The following is an 11,953-nucleotide window of genomic DNA, read 5'->3' on the forward strand; positions in this document are numbered from 1 at the left end:
TAATGTGCAAGCGGTTCCCAAAAAAGGGGATCGGTCTGACCCGGCAAATTATCGGCCAATAGCTATCACCTCAGTACTTTGTAAGGTGATGGAACGGATTTTAAACAACCAACTGATCCATTACCTAGAAGATCACTGTCTGATTAATGATCGTCAGTACGGGTTTCGACCAAAACGGTCCACAGGTGATCTTCTAGCGTACGTAACACACCTCTGGGGAGAAGCTGAGAGAGTGAAGCACAGAAGTCTTCTCTCCAAGCTACCGGCATATGGTCTGCCTGCTCAGCTATACACCTGGATTGCCAGCTTCCTACACAAGCGTAGCCTTCGTGTTTTAGTTGATGGTTGCGCTTCACAATTCTATGTAGTGAATGCTGGGGTCCCCCAGGGATCTGTGCTATCTCCCACACTCTTTCTTTTGCATATCAATGATATGCTCTCCCTTGGGAACATACATTGCTATGCAGATGATAGTACAGTGCATGGTGGATACCACGGACGCGTAGTGGCTGGGCGGGCGGAAACTGAGGAGAGGCGGGAGAATCTTGTCATTGAACTCGATAGGACGTTAGAGCTCATCGCCAAATGGGGTTCTGATAATCTTGTTGAGTTTAATGCCAAGAAAACACAGGTATGCGCTCTCACGACGAAAAAGTCAACATTTTCCCCTCTTCCCTCCCTCTGTGGTACTCCGCTGGTGATGCAAAGCAAAATCGCCATGCTGGGGATTGACGTTCGCTGCGACCTTAGTCCAAGGGATTACATCGAGGCTGTTATAAAAACAGCTTCACGGAAACTCGGAGTTCTGAACAAGGTGCGGCGCTTTTTCACGCCACAACAACTGTGCCTGCTGTACAAAACACAGGTTCGGTCTTGCGTGGAATATTGCTCGCACCTTTGGGATGGCTCCGCTAAGTACCTACTTGAGGCCTTGGACCGGTTGCAGCGACGTGCCGTACGCATTATTGGCGATGTAAAGGTCACAAACACCCTTGAACCTTTACAATTGCGTCGTGAGATAGCAGCACTCAGCGCTTTCTATCGACTGTATCACGGCGAGTGCTCTGAGGAATTATTCTCTCTAATTCCTGCTTCCCCCTTCCTTCTTAAGTCCACGCGAGCTGGTTCTCGATGTCACCGCCTAACTGTGACATCAATTCCATCGCGAACAAAGAAATTTGGCAACTCCTTTCTTTGTCGCACTTCCAAAAAATGGAATTCCTTACCAGCTCACGTGTTCCCCTCCTCTTACAACCCGGGTTCCTTCAAACGAGGCGTGAAGAGGCATCTTGCGGGCCGGCAACGCGAAGGCGGCTAGTGCAGAAAGTTTTTCCCGTCTGTACTGGCCGTCGTCGCGTTTGGACTCTACTACCACTTACCATCAGGTGGAGTAGAGTCATTTGCCCTCCCGGCGAATATATATGTAGTTCGTAATCATTGTTATTACGAACATAGAAATGGGTATTTATGCTCCTGTTTTATGTAAAATATTTTTATTACAGCATTTTAAACAAAAATCCTTAAAATAACTAAGAGAACGAACGTTTGAATGTATTTTCGTTATTCAAATTAACGAAGTTTTTCCAAAAGTTAGGCATCAATCAATCAATCAATCAACAGCCTTTCGTAGTCAACTGCTGAACATAGGCCTTTTTTTGCGCCAAAACTCCCGGTTTTTCCGTTTTCAGTAGGTACCCGCCACCGTTGTCCGGCCTATAAAAAGAGTTGGCTTGAAGGTGACGGGGCTCGACGACTCAGTCACCCCAGAGAAGCTGATTGCGGTAGTCGCACGTGCAGGGGACTGCACGCCTGAGGCAGTCAAGTGTGGAGCGTTGCAGCGTGGATCCGGATATATGGGTATGGTCCGCGTCACCTGTCCCATTACGGTGGCGAAGAAGCTGTCCGACGCCGGTCGTCTTCTGGTAGGGTGGAGCTCAGCCAAAGTGTACGTCCTGGAACAGCGCCCTCTGCGCTGTTACAAATGCATGGGCGTTGGACACACAAAGATGCTCTGCCCATCCAAGGCGGAACGAGGTGGGCTTTGCTTCCGGTGTGGTGTCGAGGGCCACAAGTCTTCGACCTGCACTGGAAAGCTGCACTGTGCAGTATGTGCGGACGCTGGAAGACCCTCTGGGCACGTGATGGGCTCGGGAGAGTGTAACCCTCCCTTCACAAAAGGAAAGATGGTATTAGGCACTCACAGGCGACTGGTTGGTGAATTATTTCCCCAACCAGGCGAACACGTCCCACCAAGTATCTATCCCCCTCGCTCTGTAACAGATGACAGTGCGGCTCCACCACACGTTACGGAGCGAGAGATGGAGATGGCCCTCGATCGATTGAGGGCCAGAACCACAGCGCCGGGTCCGGACGGGGTTCCAGGGCGTGTTCTACGTGACGCCCTGGAACATCTAGGTGGGACGCTTCGGGAACTGTTTGATGAATGTCTTTCCAGTGGGCAGTTTCCGAAGCTATGGAAGGAAGGAAAGTTGGCTCTGTTGCCGAAGGAGGGGCGTCCACTCGATTCTCCTTCGGCATTTAGGCCAATTGTGCTGCTGAATGAGACGGGCAAGCTCTTCGAGAAGATCCTCGCTGCCCGTCTTATTCAGCACCTCAACGAGGTGGGGCCGGGTCTTTCAGAGGCTCAGTATGGGTTCAGGGAGGGTCGATCAACCATTGACACTCTGGACGCCCTAAGACCTGTACCACCGAGGCGGTGGCCCGAGGAGACGTAGTCCTGGCGGTATCGCTGGACGTAGCGAACGCCTTTAACAGTCTTCCCTTCGAGACTATAAGGGAGTCACTCCGATACCACGGGGTGCCTTTCTATCTCAGAAGGCTGTTAGGGCCATACCTCCGGGACCGAGTGGTCCTCTGGGAGGGGGGCGATGGGCGACTTGTCCGGCGTTGGGTAGGCTGCGGCGTTCCACAGGGGTCGGTATTCGGCCCAATCCTGTGGAACGTCGGATTCGATTGGCTCCTTAGGGCCCCCATCCTTTCCGGGATATGGGTGTTGTGCTACGCGGATGACACCCTCATCACGGCGACGGGGCGGACCTTTCAGGAGGCGGCCCGCCTGGCCGAGGTCGGGGTATCGCTCACGATGGACCGGATTGGGATGCTGGGGTTGAGGGTTTCTGCCACAAAAACAGAGGCCCTCCTATTCCACGGTCCACGTCGGGGTCCCCCTCGAGGGGCGCCTATCACCGTCCAAGGGACGGTGATTAAGTTGCAAGCCCAGATGAGGTTTCTGGGTCTGATCCTGGATGGAAGATGGAGCTTCAGGCAGCATTTTGTCCAACTCGGCCCGAAGCTCATAAGCGCTGTTGCTGCCCTGGGCCGCCTCCTAGCCAATGTAGGAGGGCCGGAAACACCATGTCGGCGTTTATACGTTGGCGTGGTACGCTCCATGGCGTTGTACGGTGCACCCATTTGGGTGGATGCTCTCACCACTCGTAACAGAGCTTTTCTGCGGAGGCAGCAAAGTGTCATAGCGGTGAGAGCGAAACGTGCGTACCGTACGGTGTCATGGACGGCAGCGACACTTCTCGCGAGCGATCTGCCCTGGGAACTCCAGGCAGAGGTGCTTGCGGAAGTGCACCGGTTCCGGGTGGAAACGAGGTCAAGTGGCGTCCGTCCAGGGTCGGTGGAGGTTGAGCGAGTCAGGGCCCTAGCCCTGCGAGCCTTGATTCGCAGGTGGGAGGAGGACCTGAGGTCCCCCTCGGCAGGCCTAGTGACAGTGGAGGCGGTCCGCCCCCACTTGAGTCGCTGGGTGGAACGGAGTCACGGCACAATCACATTCAGGCTGACGAAGGTACTTACCGAAACAACCGTCTCCGGTACCTGCACCGAATAGCGAGGCGAGAAGTGACACCCTCCTGCCATGAGTGTGGTGCGCCTTCGGACACAGCGTGCCACACTCTGATGGAGTGTGCCGCTTGGGGATCTCAGCGCCTGTCCCTGGCGGCTTTAATCGGTGAAGACCTCTCGCTGCCGAGTGTGATAAACGCCATGCTTAGTAGCGAGAGGTGCTGGCTGGAGACAGTCTCCTTCTGCGAAAATGTCATGTCGCAGAAGGAGGCAGCGGAGCGGGAGCGTGAGGAGAGGGCCTCCGCTGACTCGCTTCGCCGAAGAAGACCGGAGAGAAGGCGTAGGCGCTATGCGCATCTTCTCCTCCCGCCGTAAGTGTTGCCGGGTTAGGGGAACTTTGTATCCTGAGAACCCCCTAGGATTTGGAGGCCTACAGAGACGGGCCAAACGTCGGGGCGTCACAGTAGTATGCGCAAGCGATCCCGTGACGCCCCTCGAAAAGGCGGTGTGTGTACCGCTGGTTTTTTAGTGGGTATTCCGGCGCATACTCGGCACCGGTGAGTCTCACATACCCCCCCGAACGAGGGGAAACACGTAAACGCGTTTTTCCAGCGGAAAAAAAAGGTACCCACCACCTTCTCAACGTCATGAGTCCATCTGGCTGGAGGCCGCCCTACGCTGCGTTTGCCGATTCGCGGTCTCCACTCTAGGACTCGTCTGCTCCAACGGCTGTCGGTCCTACGACATACGTGACCAGCCCACTGCACTTCAGCCTGCTAATTTTGCAAGCTATGTCGGTGACTCCATTGCTTTTCCGGATAATATCATTTCTGATCTGAGTTAGGCATTTGAAGTATTAATATTAAATAAATATAGTTTTTTCCAAAAATATGAGATCTATTTATTTAAGTCAGTGTTCTAGTCTCTGCAGTCTAGTATTATAAGATGATGCAAGATAGTGTGGTCTTTAATCACTCAGTTCGTATATTTGTTACCCAGGTTCTGAACTATACATCTATTTATAAAATGTGATGAAATGTGTGTGTGTAAAGTTTGAATAAAACGTATGGCCGTAAACGTTCAACTTCCCTTTATTTTAGTAAGTTTTTGGGCAGTTTCCGTTAACCAATATCTAACGGGGTTGGGTTCACTCAAAATATATTGACGGGGAGTGCTTTTCCATGCTACTTCCGGTGTTCCACAAGGTTCAAATTTAGGGCCCTTGTTTTTCATTATATTCATAAATGATATTACAAATATCATGAAAAATTTGAATATTGTTGTCAAGTATGGTCCCCCGCTTACAAGATCCATATTGAGAGAATAGAACGTGTTCAAAAGAGACTCGTTAAACATTTGGTATTTTGTTTTAAAGCTTCAAATCAGCTGGAGTCCTACAAAAACAAACTAGATTTTTTTTAAATGAAGCCACTGGAGATTCGAAGATCTCTACTAGAAATTGCTTTATAAAGTATTTAATGAAAAAATCGATGACGATAGACTGTTGAGTAGATTTAATATTAATGTTCCTAGAAGACCACCTCGCAACCCATGTCCGTTCTTTAAAATTGACCGCACTCAAACGAAACTTGGACAGAATGCTCCAATATCGCAAATATCGCGAGAATATAATTATTGTGTAAAAAACACAGTAACACTGGACATTTGTTGTGAGGGGCTCTCATCGTTCATGAAAAAATGTGATGTTTCTTTTAGTATAAATTGTTAATTTGTTTTAAAAATTTAATTAGTTACTACCTTTTGTTTCTGTTTTTGATTTTTGTTCTTTATTTAAATATTTTTATTTTCTGTTTTTATTCAATTTTTGATTTGTATATTTTGTAATTGTTTTTGTGAATGGTGTGTTCTCCTGTAATTGGTTGTGCATAGTTAGTTTTAAGTTAATGTAAAAAGTGATTTGAATGCATGTAATGTACAACTGTTGGAGATCCAAATAAATAAATAAAATATAGTGCTCCCTGGAATCCTATAGTTGATTCTTTGCAGAAGTTTTTTTTTAGCAAGGTTACATAGATAGTGCGACGTGAGCGAAGTAAAATTAGCGATTGAGCAATGTAAAAGGTAAGGTAAGGTAAAGGCAACCAAAAATTTGTAACACTTTAAAAATTCGTTCGGTTTCTGAATAATATATCCAATGGGATATCCCATCGCACTTGTATTTGTTATAAATAATTAATTATTATTAGAACCGAGTGGTTCCCCAGGTACTTATATATACCTTTATATGTAAAGCATATGCTTACGCTGATTTTTCCGAAGACATTAGGTAGTCCTACAGTATTGATATTATATCCTACAGTATTGGTAGGTATCTGCTATAATTTTTGCTGGTATTTTTTCGAATATGCCAGTACCTAAATTTATTTTCCGACTACGTTGACATAATGACCTACATCTCGTAAGACTCGTCATTTACTGGTGGTAGGGCTTTGTGCAAGCTTATATGGCGTAGGCCATACCACCCACTCATCAGATATTCTACCGCAAAACAGCAGTACTTGGGCAAGGTCGGTGACACATTGGCGGTGTAAGCGATGGATAACATTTCTTACAATGCCAATGTCTATGGGCGTTAGTGACCACTTACTTCAGGTGGTCCATATGCTCGTCATAGGTAGGCCTATACCTATAATATAAAAAAATTTATAATATAAACATATTAAACGTACTATCTTTGCCTGTAATGCCTGAAACTACAAATTATAATACAATTGTATGGAAGTTTCATACTAATCAGATTGGTAGTTTTGCATGAATCTAGATAAACAAATAAACAAACAAAAATTACCTCTTTAAAATATTAGTATGATAGTTATAGCTCTCCGCTCTCAGTAAACACGTGTAAGTGATATATATGGAATAATATGACAAATATACTGGCCGCCAAAAAAATCGACCCACCCGTATTTTTTTACTTACAAAGTTGTTATCTTAACTATGCGACGACCTAGGTGGATTGTTTTACTTATGGGACATACATTTAACATTTTATTACCCACTTGATATTGATTTGGAGGAGTTGTAAGTGTTATTGAGGATATTTGGAATATTTTTAAAGTATTGATAAGAAAACGTTACTTTGTGCACAAAGTGCATGGTTAGTTTATTTCCAGTTCTTAACGCGGAGTCATCTCGGTTCGATGTTTATTGTTGATTAAGTGTATGAAACTTTGTTGAAACAATAATTTTAATAAGTTTAAACATAAAAAATGGATACTACTGAAGCAGAAGCTGCTCAAGTCGTAGCTCTTATTCATGAGGGGTTAAGTTAGCGAAATGTGGCTAGAACACTAAAATTAAGTCGTTCAGCGGTGCGAAGAGTGTACAAACGCTACTTGGAGACTGAGGAGTATCGCCGGAGACCAGGATCTGGCAGGGGGCGTGTCACGAACCCGACCGATGACCGTTTTATTGGTTTGACGTCTTTAAGAAACCGACATCTTTCGGCTGTTGACGTTCAAGGTAGACTCCGAGAAAGTCGTGGAGTGTCTGTGAGTGAAAATACTGTAAGAAGAAGACTTCGAGAGTAAAACTTAACCCCTCACAAGCCAGCAACAGGACCAAAACTCACAGCATCCCATCGACAAGCAAGACTACAATTTGCTAGGCAGCACGTCGATTGGACACTGGACCAATGGGAGACAGTATTGTTCAGTGATGAAAGCCGAATGTCTCTAGTAGGCTCTGATGGACGACGTAACGTCATGCGAAGGCCAGGAGAACGCTACTCTCAGTGTTGCATTCGAGAAACAGTCCGATTTGGTGGAGGCTCTACAATGTTTTGGGGAGGTATTTCTTTGACGGGACGCACAGAGCTGGTTTTTTTTCGTAATCGTGCTGTTAATGCTGAAACTTACATAACGGACATTCTGGAGCCTCATGTGATGCCTTACGCTATATATTTTGGGGATAATTTCCAACTTATGCACGACAACGCACGACCTCACGTCGCTAGAATTGTTAAAGACTATTTCAGGGAAGTCGAAATTCCAGTTATGCAGTGGCCAGCCAATAATCCGGACTTAAACCCAATAGAGCACCTCTGGGACCAGCTAAAACGTACGGTTCGAGCACGAAATCCAATTCCAGAAACCCTGAATCAACTGGAAGCTGCCCTAACTGAAGAATGGCAACGGACCCCACAGGAAGACATTAAAAAGCTAATCAGGTCACTTAATAGGCGTATGCAGGCAGTGATTAGGTCAAGAGGAGGAAACACTCCCTATTAAAGTAAGATTTAGGCACCCAAATTTAAAAACAAACGGCATAATCGTTTTGTACACAAAAAAATAAAATTGCGTAAAATTTTGTGTTTTCGTGTTTTGTCACATATTTACCTAAAAACCTATTTTTTGCGCACTATTTCTGTTTTTGTACAATCCTACAATTGCATTTTTTCATTATCAATCTTAAAAATATAAATATGTGGTAGTTTAAAACCATACGATAGCTTTTTTACAAAAAATGTAGGTGGGTCGATTTTTTTGGAGGCCAGATTTTCTTATAAAACAGCTTAAATGTTAATTACATCTAAATTTTACTTGGAGGTTTTTTAATTTTACTTACTTGAGTAAGTACCACCTACTTATTTTTTCTAACACCAAACAGCAATAATTAGTATTGTTGTGTTCGGGTTTGAAGGAAGGGAAAGGTGAGTGAGCCAGTGCAACAGGCATAAAAGTTATAATACTTTAGTTCTTAAAGTTGTTGGTGCATTGGCGATGTATCAGGCGCCTACGTCATAAACAAAACCTATTTCATTAATTATCATCCTTGTAATATTCACCCTTTAACCGTGCTTTAACTCAAGTCGTAATAGTACTACAAATGAAATAATACATATTATATTTTATATATCAGCTCGCTATGCACACACAACCGTCTACACTTCGCGCCAATACCAATATATATATATATATATATATTATATTTGCCGCGCTCCGCGATGTGTGTTATACGAGATGACAGATGGATAGATACACAGATAATATATATTCATATTATAAAATACTAATTAATACATTATTGTAGATGTGTGTACACTACAATCCTTATAGCTACTACTAAATACTACTACTGAAGTAACGCCGATGATACTTCAGTCAATATATTTTTTTATACTCGCATAATGTTTTTATACCATCAAAAACTAACATGGCTGACCAATGATTATTTAAATCCGGGCAAACACCCCTGAATTGTTATATGCTTAATTTTTTATAATTCATGTCAGATCACTTAACCCGTTATTAATGGTATTATCATATTCGCCTTTAATTTCAAAATATATCATCGAGTAACATCAAACGCTATCCGTACGGAATCAAAATCGGTATTTATATTATAAATATATATTGATTGCACGTGTATTTTATAAAAAGTGTATACTTTTTAAATAGAAATATACGTCAGCTGTCATAAAAATGAATTAACTTCAAACTAAATACTGAACAGGTTTTGATATAATACATCTTGTTGCACGTCGATATTTGAATAGAGACATGTAATACATTATTACGTTGCAATAGCGAATATACTTTGATATGACGTTATTTAATAATTTAATATCTTTGAGTAATTATATCCACAATAATTATACAATTGAACCTTGAAAATGCTCCGTATACTAAGAATAACAATAAGCTAAATAAAAATTTACATTGAAATGATGAAATTGAATTTCAAATAACTTTTATAAGTATATGATAAGTTAAATAATGTTTCAATACAGTATTTAAAAATATTAATGATCGATTATATTATGATTTAATTTAATTCATGCTTAAAATTTTTTATTGAAATAATATGTCATTTCTTACTTTGGAAAAAAAACATACCTAAAAATATGTTGAACATCGTGAAAAGTTTAAATAAACAACGATGAAACTATAACTACATTTTTTTTTTTTTATAGAATAGGAAGGTGGACGAGCATATGGGTAAGTCATCACCAAACGCCCTTAGACGTTGGCATTGTAAGAAGTGTCAACCATCGCTTATAGCCAATGCGCCACCAACCTTGGGAACTAAGATTTTATGTCCCTTGTGCCTGTAATTACACTGGCTCACTCACCCTTAAAACCGGAACACAAAAAAATTTAAGAAAAGAGAGCTTCCATCAACATATGCAGGATTCCCTTACGATATTTTCATTCACAGTCGAGCGCAAAATGAATTACAAACACAAATCACACAAGCATGCATGTGTACATGAGCATATGAAAAATCAAATATGTAGGATTCTAACCGTAATGTTTCTTTTTAATCTATTTTTTCTCTCCTCTCGGCCATCGGGGCCCGATTACGATTGCTTTTATTATTATATGAACCAGTAAAGACAGTAAATTTTCCTCTATGAATTTGGACAATTCATAATTTGTGGCTGCATTTACAGATCGTAGGTTATCCGAAATTTAACGGACAATCTCTTTTATAAGACTAATATTATATTACGCATTATGTCGATTTAAACACGCGTAAAGATCTTCCGCTATATAATATATTATCGCGTTGTTTATTTTACCAAGAAACTAAAATTCCATAAAGGCATCAGTGTTGAAACAATTAACATACTTTTAAGTACTAAACGTAATATACAGATTTTACATTACTTTCAATCAGATCGGGTTGGAAATTTTACGCATTTATCATCAACAATTTACTTTTCTGAGAATATTTATTTTATTTATTCAACGTGCAATCACGTCACAAAATTTCCAAGTATAAATTCATAAGCCTCGTAATTATTAATATTATATTCAGTCTCTTAGATCTAAATTCATAAAATTTTATCACTTATAAGTCATAGTTATTCTGTGATCTTGTAAATTTAACATTGAACTAAAAAATATACCGCAGTGCTCTAGTGACATATCGATCTTGGCCTTTATATTTGGTTTGATCCATGCCAACTCCTGTGAATTGATTTCTTTAGATTTTTTTTTATTTTATTCCTTATATTTCTTAAATAGCTTAATAAAATTTTAGTTAGTATATTAGCCAAAACAAATTTGGCTAATATACAGGAGCCCACCACCCAACCAACCCACTATTCACTACATAATAATGGCAGTTTTTTATCGAAACGAGCTAGAGCAAAATATCTATAAATAAGAATACAATTTTTATTTTATCAAACTCCCATCAATCAAGCTAGTAAGGGTCTAGGTAAATGCGCTACCAGGGATGGTCGGCAGACATTTCATCGGTCAAAATGTAAGTCGAATGATGAAATTAATTTAGTAGCGAAATTATTAAGTGTTTCATACTATGCAGTCATACAAATATTTATAATATTCATATCCCGTAAGTATACGATTATAGGTATCCGGTTATAGGTTTTATATTAAAATCATAGATAAGGAGCCTGGAAACGGAAGATGTTCCAAATTTGTATCCAAAGTTTTATGACTAAGTATTTATCCATCATTCCACAGCTTATAACTTATATCTCTGTTAAAACTAAGTCTATGCTTATGGTTCAGTAGAAAAGAATGCTCAAAGCATCTCAACGCTAGGTAGAAATTTTGATACGCATTTATCACTCAAACACATAAGCGCCTGAACCACCCGTAGTGATGCGGAGAAACCATAAAGAAGTCCATAAAGAAAATCATTCCCAAGGAGAGTTGGCATCAGGCAGGTGGTAAAGTTTGCCTTTTTTGTCAATCAGTAAATGGAATAGGGAAATAATCGGAAAAGGCAAAGAATTGATTTCTCTATCAAAACCAGAAATGTCTATATCATAAAACACATATCTAATATTTTAATAAAAGTCTTTCTTTATTTTCAAGGGCAAGGTTAACTCAATGAACTGTAATCTAAAATACCCCAAACATTTAGCCTTATTTACCTGAGTATAACCTGTTTCTTTATTATTATTAATATTCTAATTCCAACAAATAAAACATTTATAAAAATATAGTATAGAACATGTGAGGATTGACCTTGGAAACTTCTCAAGAGCAAGCGACAAGGTTAGCCTAACAATATATTAAATTGAATTAATGAATATTATCCAATGCATTTTTAATATGATTTGTAATAATATGTTCATCGAAACATTAAATTTTTTGGATTGTTATTTTATTTTATTTTAAAAATGAACGAAATAATAAGATAA

This window comes from Nymphalis io, chromosome 4 (assembly GCF_905147045.1).
Source record: "Nymphalis io chromosome 4, ilAglIoxx1.1, whole genome shotgun sequence".
Lineage (NCBI taxonomy): Eukaryota > Metazoa > Arthropoda > Insecta > Lepidoptera > Nymphalidae > Nymphalis > Nymphalis io.